Genomic DNA, 16,947 nt, shown 5'->3' on the forward strand with positions numbered 1-16,947 from the left:
AGTTCAGCTGCCTGGTGCAAGTCTTTTGGAGTAAAAAGTGAGCAAGCCTTTCTCTAACACTCTAAAAATCTTACTACTTCCCTGCATTTATATAATGGAAATAGTTATGTGCATAAAAAAGTATGCTGAGAAAAGAAATCCTTTTACCTCAAAAGAAAATTATCCATGATTACAGCACCAAGTCAGACAGTGATGTACGTGTTAGTGTTTGCAGCAACACATTATGCCAAAAAGGTGTATATCATGCAGGAACAAAACTACACTACAGATTATCAATATATATAAAATATCTTACTGAACCACAAAACTTTAAAAAGTCTGTGATTGCCTACCTACTGCAGAACTGGTACCATTCAGCCTCATACATGGAAAAATGTAATTCATACTTTTAATTTTTGAAATGAATTGTTATTATACAGTATTCAGTAAGATTTGTAATTATTGATTGTAGGGATCCAATTTGTTACAAAAATTTAAATGACATATGTTTGATGGTTGTACAAACAACGGGTTAGAAGGTTTTCTGTCCGATATTTTGTGAACAATCTATGTACTGAAAAATAGATGTATATACAAAAATAAACAAGTAAACACTGAGATGAATCGAAAACTACCTTTTGGCTAAACTGAAGGGCAAATGATCCAGACTACATTCATCTAGTGTTTCATAAGGATAGCACTTAGCGACTTCCAACAAACTTTAACGTATTTTCAAACAATTCGTAACCTTTTCCTCGCTTACATTCCTAACGTCAGATATTTATTTATTTTGTCTAGAGTCAACAAAGAACACTTTCGTATAATTCAGTGTTTCACATCGTTTTCACTACGTTTACATGCGACTTATCTTCCTGAAGACGAAAACCGAATTTCAAAAACCGTTTTTCGCTTTCGTGTTTGCATTCCTTCCAACTTAGTACAGTACAAAATGATTGTAAATAAATTACATGTCCCAATGTTTAACTACATGTAACAACAAACTGTATAAATATATGAATGACACAAACTGACAACATCCATACATTTTAAAATGTCCATGGATGGCTAAATAAATAAATAAATGTTAAGGTCTGAAGCGGGTTTTCTAGCCCATTTAAAAATGGCGCCTGGGAAATAGCTGTCCCAGTTTGTGATTTAATCAGCACTATCACTGTTTCTGTTCAATTGCACGAGGCATAAACAGCTCGTATAATATTTCTACTTATCCTTCACTGTACAAAAAGCCACTCCGTCCACATTAACCGAAAATTCTTAAAAACAAGACGAGACGTGACAGCCCTAGCACGTATCAAAACCGGTTGCGTTTACATGGGAGCGAAACTAGATTGCGCAATTGGGAAATCAGCAACTGGAAGCGGATTTCTGTAATCGATTTTGAAGTGTTTACATGACCAGAAACGGTATTGGGAAATCGGTTTACGAAATAAGATTTTGGAAGCCCCATGTATACAGAGTGTTTGAGGAATTTCTTTTGACATACAAATAAAACAGAGAAACACATAATTCACTTTTAATGTAGTTAGACATTTGAAGCTGTTTTATACAAGAGAGTACGATTCATTAAAGAATAAGATGCTTTACTGAGGACTTCCACTTTCCACCGCCAAGCCTTTAGATTTTGATTGCGCAGGTGGGTATTGTTGCAGGCCACACACAGCGAACAATTTATTATTGAAGTGCTGGTCGGATTAGCTAATTTATAGTTTTGATGCTGTTGTTTACAGTTTCATACTTACCAGAAGTTTAATTTTAATGCATTTGCAGCTGTGAACGCTGTGCGTGGTCTTATGAGATATTACGTTTATATGTGAGGTACCTGTACTACCTGCGACAATGTAGTCCAACAAAGGCTAAGTTTTAGATTTCAGTTTACAGAAATAATAAAACTATTAGCTAGGCCGGTATGTTTACATACCCTAATTCAAGTGACAAATTAACACGATTCATGTCGATTGAGTGTTGTGTGTGTGTGTGTGTGTGTGTGTGTGTGTGTGTGTGTGTGTGTGTGTGTGTGTGTGTGTGCGCGCCAAAATCTCTAAAAGTACCAAATCATGCACATTAAACTTAGTCACTGTGGAGGAAGTGGACAGTGCAGCAGCTGAACCAGTATCCTGCATTGGCATCCATGGCAATTTCCTGTTGCATGGCTAGGAACAGTAGGACAAAATAAAAAGCACTAAAGCTTGCTCCTCTATATTGGAAACATGTAACTTGTTCATTTGGTGCCCGAAAGTTCTGGCAAAATGTTCCACTTCACCAGTGGATTGCAGTTAGAATAGTTCGGTCTTAACAAGGTTGGTACAGTTGGCGTCACAAACTGTTCAAATTCCACTGATGTGAACTGTGATCTATTGTCCAAACCAGCACATTTTGTAAAGCTTTGATGAGAAAGATAGACATCAGAGTCTTGATAGTGCTAGCCATTCTGGTAGAATGCATGGGCACCATGAACAAAAAATTGCTAAAGGCATCTACAACAAGAAGCCAATAGGAGTTCCAGTAGGGACCTACAAAGTTGACATGCAATCTTTGCGAGGGGGCTCTGACTTGGGCCAACTGAAGGATTTTTGAGATGGAGCAGTGTAGTGTTTCACACATGCTAGATGTTTTGAGGTTAACTGTTCTGTTTGAACCTCCATGCCGACTCAGGTGTCGGACGAGTTGCTTAGTGGGTACAATGCCCCAATGGCCTTGATAGAGAAGGTGAAGGATTTTCTTCTGAAGCAACCACAGCACAACTATGTGGGACTGATCATTCACTGTATGGAAGAGAGTGACACTCTTCTGGACTGATAATCACTGCCAAAGTGCAAAACAGTATTGTATGACTGAATCGCTAATCTGCCTAATTGTATGTGGCTAACCAGTGCCAAGTTACTGCAACTGAATTTTGAGATATGGATCTTCAGCTGTCACCTGTGCAATCCTTTGGTGGTTGATGGTAAACACATCAATTGTTTCGTTTTGCTGGATGTCAGTATCAAAGCAAGACTTTTGTGAGGCACTGAACACCGAATAAGTGTTGGCTGGTAGCTGAGAAGATGTGTCCATATTAGAATCCTTAGCCATTGGCCTCTACACAATATCATTCTGAAAATTGGAGAGTAACAGAGACCAACACTGCCGCTTTTGCAGGATCAGGATACTTACGAATTTCTTCACATATTCGAGGACCTGAAACATTTTGAGTAATGCTGTCCCTAATCAAGGTATCACTATAGCAATGTCCACATTCACACTTGAATTTTGAGTGCCGTGTAAGTCCTCATAAGTCAACCATCCGTGCTTGTGTACCTGATTCGGTTGTGAAAGAATTTGTTATGAGCAGCTGCCACATTAATCTGCCCATCATAGTGTTTGTCTTGTGCAGTAATTAGTTCATTGGAAGCAATATTTTCAGGTTGGGTTGCTGGAAAACGTTTCCAGGATAAGTGGCACAGTCAAACAGCACTGCTGCAAGAAAATATGATTGCCTGCCTGTACCTTCTAAGTAATGCACCTGGAAGTGCAAATTGAGCAGTGTGCAGTACTCTGGTCATTGCTTTTGTTGAGAATCAACTGCACAGAATGACCATGTGGAAACAGGCACTGCTGGCTGTGAAAGTGCTATGGGTGCTGGGGATGTTGCCACTGTTTTTTCTTACATTGCTAGAAATCTGTTCTCTGATTCCATAAGCTGTTGCATCTGCTGAGTCTGCAACTGAATAATCTGAGTTAGTGACATTTTTGCGGGGAACTGGCCATGATAAAACACACCGAAAAAGAACACTGTACAAAATAGAGAGCAACCACTGAGCTATGCTGGAAGGCAGTGCCACTTAAAATCGCTGTGCAAAGTAGCCTCTGGAGTAGCACAAGAAACACTGTCAGTTGTAGGGTGAATGTCGGAAGCACACTCAATAACATTAATAGAAAGAAGCAGTGTGGTGGGTGAGCATGAGAAATGTCCACAATTCCATGAGAAATACACACACAGAAACTGAAAACTGAAAATCAGTATTCTTGGTGGGAAGTGAGCCAACCAAAAAAATTATTTTGCCTTTGTTCTATATTGACAGAAAATAGCTCAAAGAAGCAAAAAAGACATAGTTTTCCCTCATTGTCAGAAGTTTCAACATCCCACAGTAGATGCCGAGAATTTGATGGTTACTGTGACAGAAAGCAAAAAATGATACAAATAGTGTGTGATAAACTTCATTTAATTAACTGTTTCCAATGAGAAGTCCAAATCAGCAAACATTACAAATCTGTCAGTTAGGCAGAGTCCATGTATGCACAGTAATAGCAGAGGCTGAGTGATGAGGTACCATGATTTTTTTTTGAGCTAGACTGCCGTATCCTCAAGTCAGCTCCAGCTGCAGTGCTGGCCAATGCAGGCTAATGAGAGCCTGTCTTGGAGGCAGCCACAGATTGGTGGTGCAGTCACACAGTTGCTGTCAGCTTGGGAATATGGATTAGCTTGGTGAGGTATTGATGGTAAATGATACCACATCATGTTAGTCCTATTTGGTACTTGAGCAGTTTTCTGGGAGGTGTCACATGAGTAATATGTAAGCAATCTGCTTTGTAGACTTATTGTATTTCCCCAGTATTGTACCAATAAACTGAAGTCAGACACCTGCTTTACCCATGACTGAGCCCAGGAGTGATCATTTAATTCATATCCCTATGAAGTATTATACCTAGGTACAGGGTGACATTACTGAATTATATGAAATAAAACATAAATTAGTTACAACTACTGCATGCACACACTTTATTCAGCATGTAAACATCACTGTAGATATTCTGATTTAGATTATGACATATTAGATATGCCTGCCATCATTGGCAATGATGTGGCGCAGGCAAATAGTGAAATTCTGCACGACCCGCTGAAGTGTCGGAACATCGATGCTGTCGATGGCCTCCTGAATGCCTGTTTTCAGCTCAGCAATGGTTTTGGGGTTATTGCTATACACCTTGTCTTTAATATAGCCCCACAAAAATTAGTCCCGCGTGTTCAGCTCTGGAGAATATGGTGGCCAATCGAGGCCTGTGCCAGTGGCCTCTGGGTACCCCAGAGCCAGAATGCGGTCCCCAAAGTGCTCGTCCAGGACATCAAACAGTCTCCTGCTTCAGTGGGGTCGAGCTCTTATCTTGCATGAACCACATCTTGTTGAAATCAGGGTCACTTCAGGTATTGGGGTTGAAATTATCTTCCAAAACCTTCATGTACCATCAAGGAATATCGCAGTGATTATTCCACGACTGAACTTTGTACACCACACAGTCACCCATTGAGAGAGAAGAGATTTCTCAACTGCGAAATGAGGATTCACTGTCCCCCAAATGTGCCAGTTTTGCTTGTTAAAGAACCCATCCAAATGAAAGTGGGCCTTGTTGTTAGACCGAACCATACAGCGCCATACTAATTCCCATCATGCCCCGTGGCCAACCGTGCAGTTTGAACATCCTAACACAAACCTTTCAGAAGTTATGATGATTTTATGCCATGTAGTTCAATAATTGTCATCCTGTATCTGTGTGAGGTGGCCGATTCCAACTATGACACATTGATATTATAGTCATAAGATACTACGTATTTTCATTTTGTGAACATTTCAACCATATTCCTAATCATTGCACCACTTCCTTATATGAGGGCATGCTGGTAATGCCACAAAATTTTTTTATGCGGAAACTCTTATAGCATTTTAAATAAAACAAACTTTATTAACATTCCACATATTTATTTGTCTACATACTTATTTCTCTACATAGTCATCCTGGCAACAAGCACATTTCTCTCAATGAGAGACAATTTGATACTGTCACTGTAAAATGTTTGTCATTGGAGGCACAACCTTACCTCTGCTTGCACCGCTTCACGACTATTGAAGTGAAGTCCACTAAGGTGTTCTTTTAAGTTTTAGAAACAGACAAAAATTGGTTGAGGCCAAGTCGGTATTGTGTAGATGACAGTGAACCCAAGGCATCAGATTGTCATAGGTGTGGCAGCACTCACATGTGATATGGCACTGTGGTGCTGAAGGAGAGGGTGCTCCATGTGTGGAAAAACTTTCAAATTCACACTTTCAGTTTTCTGAGGATCTTGCAGTACTTAGCAGAGTTTATGGTGGTGACTTTAGGCATGAATCCAAATGCACCATACCTTGAACATCCAAGAACACTGTGCATGACTTTGCTTGCTGATGGCATGGTCTTGAATTTTTGTGTGTCATGATCCTTTTGGTGGAAATCCATTGATGCTCTCTTGTTTTTGGGTTCAAAATGGTGAATCCAGCTTTCATCACCTGTCATAATGTTGTTGAGGAACCCGTCACCATCATGCTCAAAACACAATGAAATTATTGACAGATGTACAACCTCCTCCCTTTCATATCAGGAGTTAGCATTTGAGGCATGCACCGTACACAGTTTTCTATAGAGCAGTTCTGCACTGATGGCCTGTACTTGGACTCACGATATGCCCCACTTGCCTGAGCGGTGCCTGTGTTATCTGACTATTTTCTCTGATAAGTTCATCGACTCGATTCTGATCGAGTCTGGATGGTTGCTGTGTGTGGTTGTCTAATCTGAGCTCTGTCACACACATTGAGGTTAGCAACACCATTTGCTTCATCATGAGCATGAACAACCCAGTGTTGCACGTTACTGGTGTTGATACAATCATCACCATACACAGCTTTCATTATTCTATGGATTTCAGTTGGAAGCATATTTTCTGCAGTTAGAAACTTGATTACAGCGCACTGTTTATTATGTTCTGAAATAGCTTTGTTACATGTTTCCATGTTACACACTACAGTTCAGAGTCCTCATCTGGCAGAGGGTTGCAACTTGTGTCAATAAAGCAGGAGAGTCAGCCAAGTAATATGCAAGCAGTATTGAGAACAGAATAAAAAATTTGGAGACATTACTTTCCAGCACAGCCTTGTAGACATATGCATCATTTGTGAAAAGTCTGTGGTTCCACCGGAATTGTCCACAAGGCAGTTAATGTAAACATGAACAGCAGGAGTCCCAGAACACTTCCCTGTCATGCCCAAAGTTACTTCTACATCTGTCGATGACTCTCCATCCAGTATAACTTGTTGTTTTATCCATACCAAAAAAACATCAGTCGAGTCACAAATATTGTTTGATACCACCCGGGTGTAATTTTGATAATAAGTGTAGATGTGGTAATGAGTCAAATACTTTCCAAAAATAGAGAAATACTGCATCTATCTGACTGTCTTGATCCAGGTCTTTTAGTACGTCATGTGAGATAAGTGCAAGTTGGGTTTCACATGATTAATGTTTTTGGAATCCACGTTGCTTGGCATGGAGGAGGTCATTCTATTCAAAGTACCTCATAGAATACTGACACATTTTCCTTAGCATAACTTATTAACTCCCTCTGAGTTTTGTCTTGAGAGCAAATAATAATAATGGCGTGTGACGAGGGTCTCCCATTGGGTAGACCGCTCACCTAGTGCAAGTCTTTCGATTTGACGCCTCTTCGGCGACTTGCGCTTCAATGGCGATGAAATGTTGATGATTAGGACAACACAACACCCAGTCCCTGAGCGGAGAAAATCTTCGACCCAGCTGGGAATTGAACCCGGGCCCTTACGATTGACAGTCTGTCACGCTGACCACTCACCTACTGGGGGCGGACTTGAGAGCAAATAAGCAAGTGCGATTATCCTGTTTGTACATTCTTCAACATTGGCAGTATATCATTTTGTGCACCACAAAATTATACTTGGCAAACTAAAATGTTACAACATTTATCAATATCTTCTTGATGTATCAAATCTTACTTTGCATGCTGTCAGACTGACAATGAGTCATAAAAATGAAAATAATATCCAAGTTACGGAACATAATGTGAGACCCTTGAGGGCTGTTAGTGGATCCCCTCTTGTTCTTAACTGCACGTAAATCCTCTTCGAAAGATATCAAAAGGATGGTTCAACAACTGTTTGGTGGTGATATAAGCACAGTAATCAAATGTTAAAACTTAACATTACCATATGCATCTCAGCTAGTAGTGAACAGGCTTATGACTGGTTCACAGCAAACAGTGTAAGACTTAATCTCGCAAAGATTCATATTATGAAAATTCAGACTGGCACCAAAAGAAGACATTAATAGTCATATATAAAATGAAATACTGCTTTTAAAATTCCTTGGGGTACTGCTGAATAACAAGTTAAAATGGAGTCAATACTAACTGCAAAATTTGAATCAACATATTTTCCTGCATGAGGTATTTCTCACTTTGCGTATTTTCATTTTCTGTTGTTTTATGAAGTCAGCTTATGGGGCAATGCATTTTAAGTAAATTAAATATGTATTCAGCAGGCATGAGCAGTAGGAATGTTGTGTCAGGAGTATATCTCCATATCCAGCAAATGTATCTTTCAGGGTCTTGGCATTCCTAGGTTCAGTTTCTGGTACATTTGCTCCTTAATGCTATTTGCTGTTGATGATAAAAATCATTTTCAGCTGAAGTGTGGTTGTGTAATCACTATGTAGGACTCAGAAGTAATTTGTGAGTGGACTTTTCCTCCTAGGTTAATATGTGGAATTATCCTCAAGAAGTGCCAAAGAAATTAGTGTAGACATGTGTATTCAAATACAGAGATATGTAAACAAGGAAGAATACGGCACTGTGGTCGGCAAAGCCTAAATAAATCAACAAGTGTCTGGCGCAGTTGTTAGATCGGTTATTGCTGCTACAATGAGTTTGAATGTGGTGTTATAGTCTGCGTGCACGAGCAATGGTACACAGTATCCCTGAGGTAGCGATGAAGAGGGGATTTTGACATACGACCATTTCACGAATGTACCGCGAATACCACAAATCTGGTAAAACATCAAATCTCTGACATCGTTATGGCCAGAAAAGATCCTGCAAGAATAGAACCAACAACAACTGAAGAGATTCATTAAGTGTGACAGCAGTGCAATCCTTTTGCAAATTGCTGCAGATATCAATGCTGGCTCATCAGCAAGTATCAGTGTGCAACCATTCAACGAAACATCATTGATATGGGCTCTTGGAGACGAAGGCCCACTCGTGTATCCTTGATGGCTGCATGACACAAAATTTACACCTCGCCTGGTCATTGCAGCACCAACATTGGACTGTTGATGACTGGAAACATGTTGCCTGGTCGGACAAGTCTCATTTCAAATTGTATTGAGTGGATGGACATGTGCGCATTTGGAGAGAACTTCATGAATCCGTGGACCCTGCATCTCAGCAGGTGTCTATTCAAGCAGGTTTAATGGTGTGGGGCGTGTGCAGTTGGAGTGATATGGGATCCCTGGTATGTCTAGATATGACTCTGACAGGTGACACGTACGTATGGATCCTGTCTGATCACCTGAATCCATTAATGTTCATTGTGCATTCCAACAGACTATGGCAATTACAGCAGGACAATGCGACACCCCACACATCCAGAATTGATACAGAATGGTTCCAGGAACACACTCCTGCATCTAAACTGTTCTGCTGACCACCAAACTCCCCAGACATGAACATTATTGAGCATATACGGGATGCCTTGAAACGTGCTATTCAGAAGAGATCTTGGCCCCCTCATACTCTTATGGATTTATGGACAGCCCAGCAGGATTCATGGTGTCAATTCCCTCCAGCACTACTTCGGACATTAGTCGAGTCCATGCCATGTCATGTTGCAGCATTTCTGCATGCTTGCAGGGGCCCTCCATGATATTAGCCACGTGTACCGGTTTCTTTGGCTCTTCATTGCGCATTATATTGTAAGTGTAATTTATATAATAATATAAGTGTAGACCAGATGTGGCTTAGATTCAAAGAAATAGTATCGGCAGAAATTGAGAGATTTATACTAAATAAATTAACAAACGATGGACCTGATCCTCCTTGGTACACAAAACGGGTTAGAACACTGTTGCAGAAACAACGAAACAAACATGCCAAATTTAAACAGATGCAAAATCCCCAAGATTGGCGATCTTTTACAGAAGCTCGTAATTTAGTGCAGACCCCAATGTGAGATGCCTATAACAGTTTCCACAACAAAACTTTGTCTCGAAACCTGGCAGAAAATCCAAAGAGATTCTGGTCATATGTGAAGTATGTTAGCGGCAAGAAACAATCAATGCCTTCTCTGCACGATAGCAATGGAGATACTGTCGAAGACAGTGCTGCCATAGCAGAGTTACTAAACACAGCCTTCCGAAGTGCCTTCACAAAAGAAGATGAAGTAAATATTCCAGAATTCGAATCGAGAACAGCTGTCAACATGAGTAATGTAGAAGTAAATATCCTTTGAGGAATGAAGCAACTTAAATCACTTAATAAAAGCAAGTCTTCTGGTCCAGACTGTATACCAATTTAGGTTCCTTTCAGAGCATGCTGATGCATTAGTTCCATACTTAACAATCATATACAACCGTTCGCTTAACGAAGGATCTGTACCCAAAGACTGGAAAGCTGCACAGGTCATACCAATCTTCAAGAAAGGTAGTAGGAGTAATCCACTGAATTACAGGTCCATATCATTAACATCAATATGCAGCAGGATTTTAGAACACACATTGTGTTCGAACATTATGAATTACCTTGAAGAGAACGTTCTATTGACACACTGTCAACATGGGTTTAGAAAACATCGTTCCTGTGAAACACAAATAGCTCTTTATTCACACGAAGTGTTGAATGCTATTGGCAAGGGATTTCAGATCGATTCCGTATTTCTGGATTTCCGGAAGGCTTTTGACACTGTACCACACAAGCAGCTCATAGTCAGATTGCGTGCTTATGGAATATCGTCTGTTATGTGACTGGATTTGTGATTTCCTGTCAGAGAGGTCACAGTTTGTAGTAATTGATGGAAAGTCATTGAGTAAAACAGAAGTGATTTCTGGCATTCCCCAAGGTTGTGTTATAGGCCCTTTGCTGTTCCTTATCTATATTAGCAATTTTGGAGACAATCTGAGCAGCCGTCTTTGGTTGTTTGTAGACGACGCTGTCATTTCTCGACTAATAAAGTCATCAGAAGACCAAAACAAACTGCAAAATGATTTAGAGAAGATGTCTGAATGGTTGTAAAAGTGGCAGTTGACCCTAAATAACGAAAAGTGTGAAGTCATCCACATGAATGCTAAAAGGAACTCTTTAAACTTCGGCTACACAATAAATCAGTCTAATGTAAAAGCCGTAAATTCAACTAAATACCTAGGTATTACATTTATGAACAACTTAATTTGGAAGGAACACAGAGAAAGTGTTGTGGGGAAGGCTAACCAAAGACTGCTTTTTGTGGGCAGGACACTTAGAAAATGTAACAGGTCTACTAGGGAGACTGCCTACACTACACTTGTCTGTCCTCTTTTAGAGTACTGCTGCATGGTGTGGGATCTTTACCAGATAGGACTGACAGAGTACATCAAAAAAGTTCAAAGAAAGGCAGCATGTTTTATATTATCGCGAAAAATGGGAGAGAGTGTCACAGAAATGATACAGGATTTGGGCTGGACTCATTAAAAGAAAGGCGTTTTTCGTTGCGATGGAATCTTCTCACGAAATTCCAATCACCAACTTTCTCCTCCGAATGCAAAAATATTTTGTTGACACCAACCTACATAGGGAGGAATGATCACCATGATAAAATAAGGGAAATCATAGCTTGTACGGAAAGATATAGGTGTTCACTCTTTCCATGCGCTATATGAGATTGGAATAATAGAGAATTGTGATGGTGGTTTGATGAACCCTCTGCCAGGCACTTAAATGTGATTTGCAGAGTATCCATGTGGATGAAGATGTAGATTACGCTCACGTAAAACAAAGAACTGAGAATCTCCACAAATTTATTATAAATAGACTTAAAATAGAAAACACACTTTGTTAACCACTCCTCCTACAAATTGTATGGATTGACGAATTACCTGTCAGGTGCACAGCAAGTTCCAATGTTCGTTGTGGAGCTGAATGACATGCATTAGTGTACTGGAAACAGGCTTCCATTACTGCAGATGTAGGGAACCATCTTCTTTTGAAAATATTAACATAATCAAGTAGAAGGTAAACAGTAGTTATGTAATGCCACTGAAGAAGTAATGCTGGTATTTGTTTATTCAGTACAGCCTGAGAGATTGCACATCACTTTTTGAGTATTATTTCAGTTTTTGTTCCTCCACAAATCTCCATACTACTGTCTTATAATTTTCTGGACAAGTATATAACTTTATCATCTAGTAGCTCATTTTGTAAATCATTATCTGTAATCTTGTAAGCCTGATAACAAACATTTGCACTGGTGTCCCTGGAATTGAGTCATTCTAAGACCCTTTCACTTTTATGATTGGCTATTGATAATACAGTTGCTTGTTCTTTTTTTCTGCTCTCTGCAGTAACTCCTTAGGAAATGTTCATCCTTCCATCAAAACTTCACGTTTCCTCTTCTTGTTTATTATAAAAGTTTGGAATTCTTCCTTGTTCAGTATTGCTGACATTTGATTCTAAATCTACATAGAAACTTACACCGTAGTCACAGAAAGCTATTACTGCCAAAATAACCAATAGTTATACAGTATGTTTGGCTTTTGTACACAGTTCTGTCTGTGATTACATTAATCTCTATACAATTGTGGTATGGTTAGTATAGCACAAAATACCAGAATTCTGAGATTGAGGTCGATGGTTAGCTATAGCATATATTCACAACGATATGCAGTTGTTTAATAGAGATTTGGGGCAGGTAAAATGATCATCTTTAAAGTTTCAGGAATCATTATTATGTTGCAAATTACAGCCTCAACATCTGTTCAGAAAGTTTTCATTACTTTGCAACACAAATTTCCAGAAGTATTTCTCATTCTCATTAAGCTGTTACAAATAATGTTTGAAAAACTAATATTGATTACTGTAGCTCCAAATTTCATATTTACTGCATTTTTGTTGGTTAAAAAAATGTGTTCAGCCATGTAAAGCATGAGATTGAATAGGTCAATTAATTATGTTCGATGATTTTAATGAAAATTTGGTCAGTTTAACTTGTTTCTCAATGATAATTGCAGATTGTTTTCATTCTTCTTTGTAGTGCAGTAGTCTTAGAGGGTGATTCCTTTTATGCAAAACACCAAAAAGGCCTCCAGATAGTTTACTTGCATACATATTTGAATAATAAGTCATTGCTGAATTGTATATTCTTTTCAAAACACTTTCATTGCCATAAAGCACTTTCAACATAATGTATTCCTTCCAACAGCCCATTTACAGACCCTGAGTCCAACTCCATTACAACAAGATTACATGTGCCTCATGCCAAAATGTGACAGACCCTCCAAGTGGCATTTGCTTAATGGCACAACGATATCGAGACATCAAAGAGAAACTGGCTAGGTTACAGAGAGAGGCGGAAGATGCAGGCTTTAAGATAAATGTTCGCAAAACTAAAGAAATGCGGATAAATTTGACCATCATGAATAGGCTGGCCATTAATGGAGAGGACGTAGAACAGGTCCAATCTTTCCTCTAACTCGGAAGTATAGTCATGACTACAGGAGGCGATGAGGAGGATGTCCTTAGTCGAATCCACAAAGCAAATTGTGCATTTGTACAACTATACCCTGTCTGGAGAAATTGGAACATCTCAAAGAAGACCAAACTCTGGCTTTTCAATAGCAATGTGAAGGCTGTGCTGTTGAATGGTTGTGAAATGTGGAAGGTGACTAACCACATCAAAAACCAGCTCCAAGTTTTTATCAACCGCTGTCTCTGGTGTATTTTAAATGTGAGATGGCCAGATATAATGACAAATGAAGATCTTTGGAGGGAGACAAATTAGCAACCAATCAATATACAAATAAAAGAAAGAAAATGGAACTAGATTGGGCACACATTGAGGAAACCAGATGGAGCTATTGAAAGGATGGCTTTGAATTGGAACCCTCAAGGAGTTAGAAAATGTAGTCGGCCCAAACAGATGTGGAAAAAGACGATCGAGAGAGAAGCTGCAGAGGATGGGAAAACCTGGAGTGGAGTGAAGAGACTTGCTAGAAATCGTACCAGGTGGAGGAATTTCGTCATGGCCCTATCTTCCAGAGGGAACGACAGGAACTAAGCTAAACTAAGCTAAAGCTCCAAGTGGACAAGAACAAAGATATCAAAATAATGCTAACAATATAGTGATATTACAAACATAACTGATATTACATTTGTCATTTCCTTTGTCAATTAATCTCAGAACTAATTTCAAATAAAGCAATAATGCCAATTTCTAATGTAATTATGAATTCAAATTAAATTGAAAATTTGAAAATAATTATTTTTCTGGAAATAAAATCATATGTCAGTTCCATGTTTCATTTCTATTTACAAGAAATGTATGATTGAGTTTTGTTGTCAGATATACAATAAATACATACTAATGATTTTAATTCCATTGGTTCATGGTGTGAACTAATTCATATCAGATTCTGCAGTACATGACAAAAAAGAGAACTGCACTGACCATTTCCATTACAGTTTCCATGAGAGTCAAAGGCTGTAACTACAAACTACAGAGTGTCAGACCCAAGTTGTAGGTTCTTATCCTGGAAAAAATTCTTTGTTTTCTGCAGAGTACTACAGCTCCATGTATTTTTGTTATAAATATGTTATTAACTGTAACAACTGGAATGAATAGAATAGGGGATAAAGATGTCCATATATGAGTGCCTGATGTCTTGTTGATTGGGTTTTAGTAATTTTAGCTTGTGTGAAAACTGTGCACTGTTAATTTAAAGAGGACACAGTTAAGTTTTTATGGTGCAGCCATCCTGCTGCGGGTTTTCCTTAGTTGTCATAAACAATTCCAAGTGAATATCAGTTAGGTAGATACCAGTACCTTACCATTCATTCCTTTAGTCATTGATCAACTGTGTTCCATGAATCTCATCATGAAGGACAGCCTTCAAGGATGTGGAATGAGTCAAGTTACATATAAACAGGGAGAAGCAGCCACTGCAAGCAACTTCTGTAAAGTATACTAACAACAAATTATGACTAATCTGAATCTATTAACACTGACAATTATTGAAATTACTTCTACAAATCATCGTATGTGTATATGCATGTTAGGAGAAAGACTACTACTTTGTAAAAAGCCAATTTTGCCCTTATACCACCCAACTGTTGATGTTTTCTAATACTTTAAAGAAATATTTATTGAAATTTACACAGAACGCAGTCAGTACACTGTATACTGGCAAAATTCAGCAGGAGATGTTTAACTTAAACATTAGAATTATGTAGAATTCAGGAATTTAGTCTGTGAGTGCAAAACTGTGTGTGTGTGTGTCTGTGTGTGTGTGTGTGTGTGTGTGTGTGTGTGTTTGTGTGTGTGTATGAGCATGTGTATTTATGTGTGAGAACTTCTTCCAGGCCCCTGGACTGAAGGGCTCCAGGATTGACATGTCAACTCCTTGCCCTGATATGACCAAAATAATGGGGGTTTATTATGCTCTATCTCTAATATTTATCGATATATAGATGTATTTTCTAAGTGTCTGCCATATAGGCTGCCCTGCATGACAGTGAGGGAGTAGTATCGACCTGCTTTGGAGGGCAGTGTACACGCTGGTGGCAGAAATGGTTTTTCAGCCCCAAATGGGTAGGCTGCTCAGCACAATGGGCATGTTGTGTTGGAGTTGTACTGGCATGCCTGATTGCCCTGATTTGCATGGCAGCCTATACATCATGAGAATAAAAGGTTTCCCAAGCCCTTGGTATGTAGGCTGTGCTGAATCAGAGGGATTTTATGGGAGTTGTACCTGCCTGCACTTTATCTACCTGTTTTGCAGGGGCTATGCATGTAGGTGGGCATGTCTGGGGGAAGGTTAAGATGAATTGACGAGGAGATAGAGGGGCGGCAGGAGCGGATAGGTAGGGAGAGATGGAGGCAAGAGGGATGGCTAGGTAGAGAAGGGGTGCAGAGGACATATGTAGAGAGGGGGCAGGAGAGCCTGTACAGAGACGGAGGGAGAGGAGTGGATGGACAGAAAGAAGGGAAGGAAGGGGAGTTAAGTTGAGTTGAGAGGTGGGATGGACAAATAGGTGAGTGAAGAGGTGATGGACAGAGAGGGGGGTGGAGTAGATAGATCAAGAGATCTGTGCATCACACACAGCGTCCATAATTAAAGTTCCTGTTTCAAAACAAAGTAGAAAGAGAATTACTATTCAAAATGATGTCAAATTTGACCAGCATATCATTGACATTGGGGGTAACGCTGTGGAACAAAAAAATTAACTAAAATTTTACCAGTTGATGGCATTGTAAGCATCTTAACATAAATGGGATCAGCAACAAATGACAGATGAATCACAATACGATGACTATGGTTTGAGTTTGCACATTACAGTATCCATACTGTTCAATGTGCATGACTGCACAAATTTGGCGATCAACTCTTGTGGCACTGTTAGCTAGGTAAGGCAACGGCCTTACCGCAGTGGTATACTGCTTCCTGTCAGATCATTGAAGTTAAGCGCTTTTGTGTGTGGTCAGCTCTTGGATGGGTGACCATCCAGGCCACTATGCGCTTTTGCCATTTTTCGGGGTGCACTCAGCCTCATGATGCCAATTGAGGAGCTACTTGACCGAACAGTTGTGGCTCCAGTCAGAGAAAACCATCATAACAGCCAGGAGAGCCGTGTGCTGACCACACTATCTGCATCCACAGCTGAGGATGACACGGTGGTCGGATGGTCCTGATGGGCCATTTGTAGCCTGAAGATGGAGTGCATTTAGTTAGGTAAGCCCATTCAGCATGGCAAGGTCATGTCACATCAGATGAGAAAACCCGTGTTAATTGTTCTGAGGCCAAAACTGCATAAAAAGCAATATAGCTTTGATATTTAATTGTCCTTGGACCCAATAACACACAAGAAGCAAAATGACATAGTTTTTATTT

This window comes from Schistocerca serialis, chromosome 7, assembly GCF_023864345.2.
Source record: "Schistocerca serialis cubense isolate TAMUIC-IGC-003099 chromosome 7, iqSchSeri2.2, whole genome shotgun sequence".
In the NCBI taxonomy this organism is placed as follows: Eukaryota; Metazoa; Arthropoda; class Insecta; order Orthoptera; family Acrididae; genus Schistocerca; species Schistocerca serialis.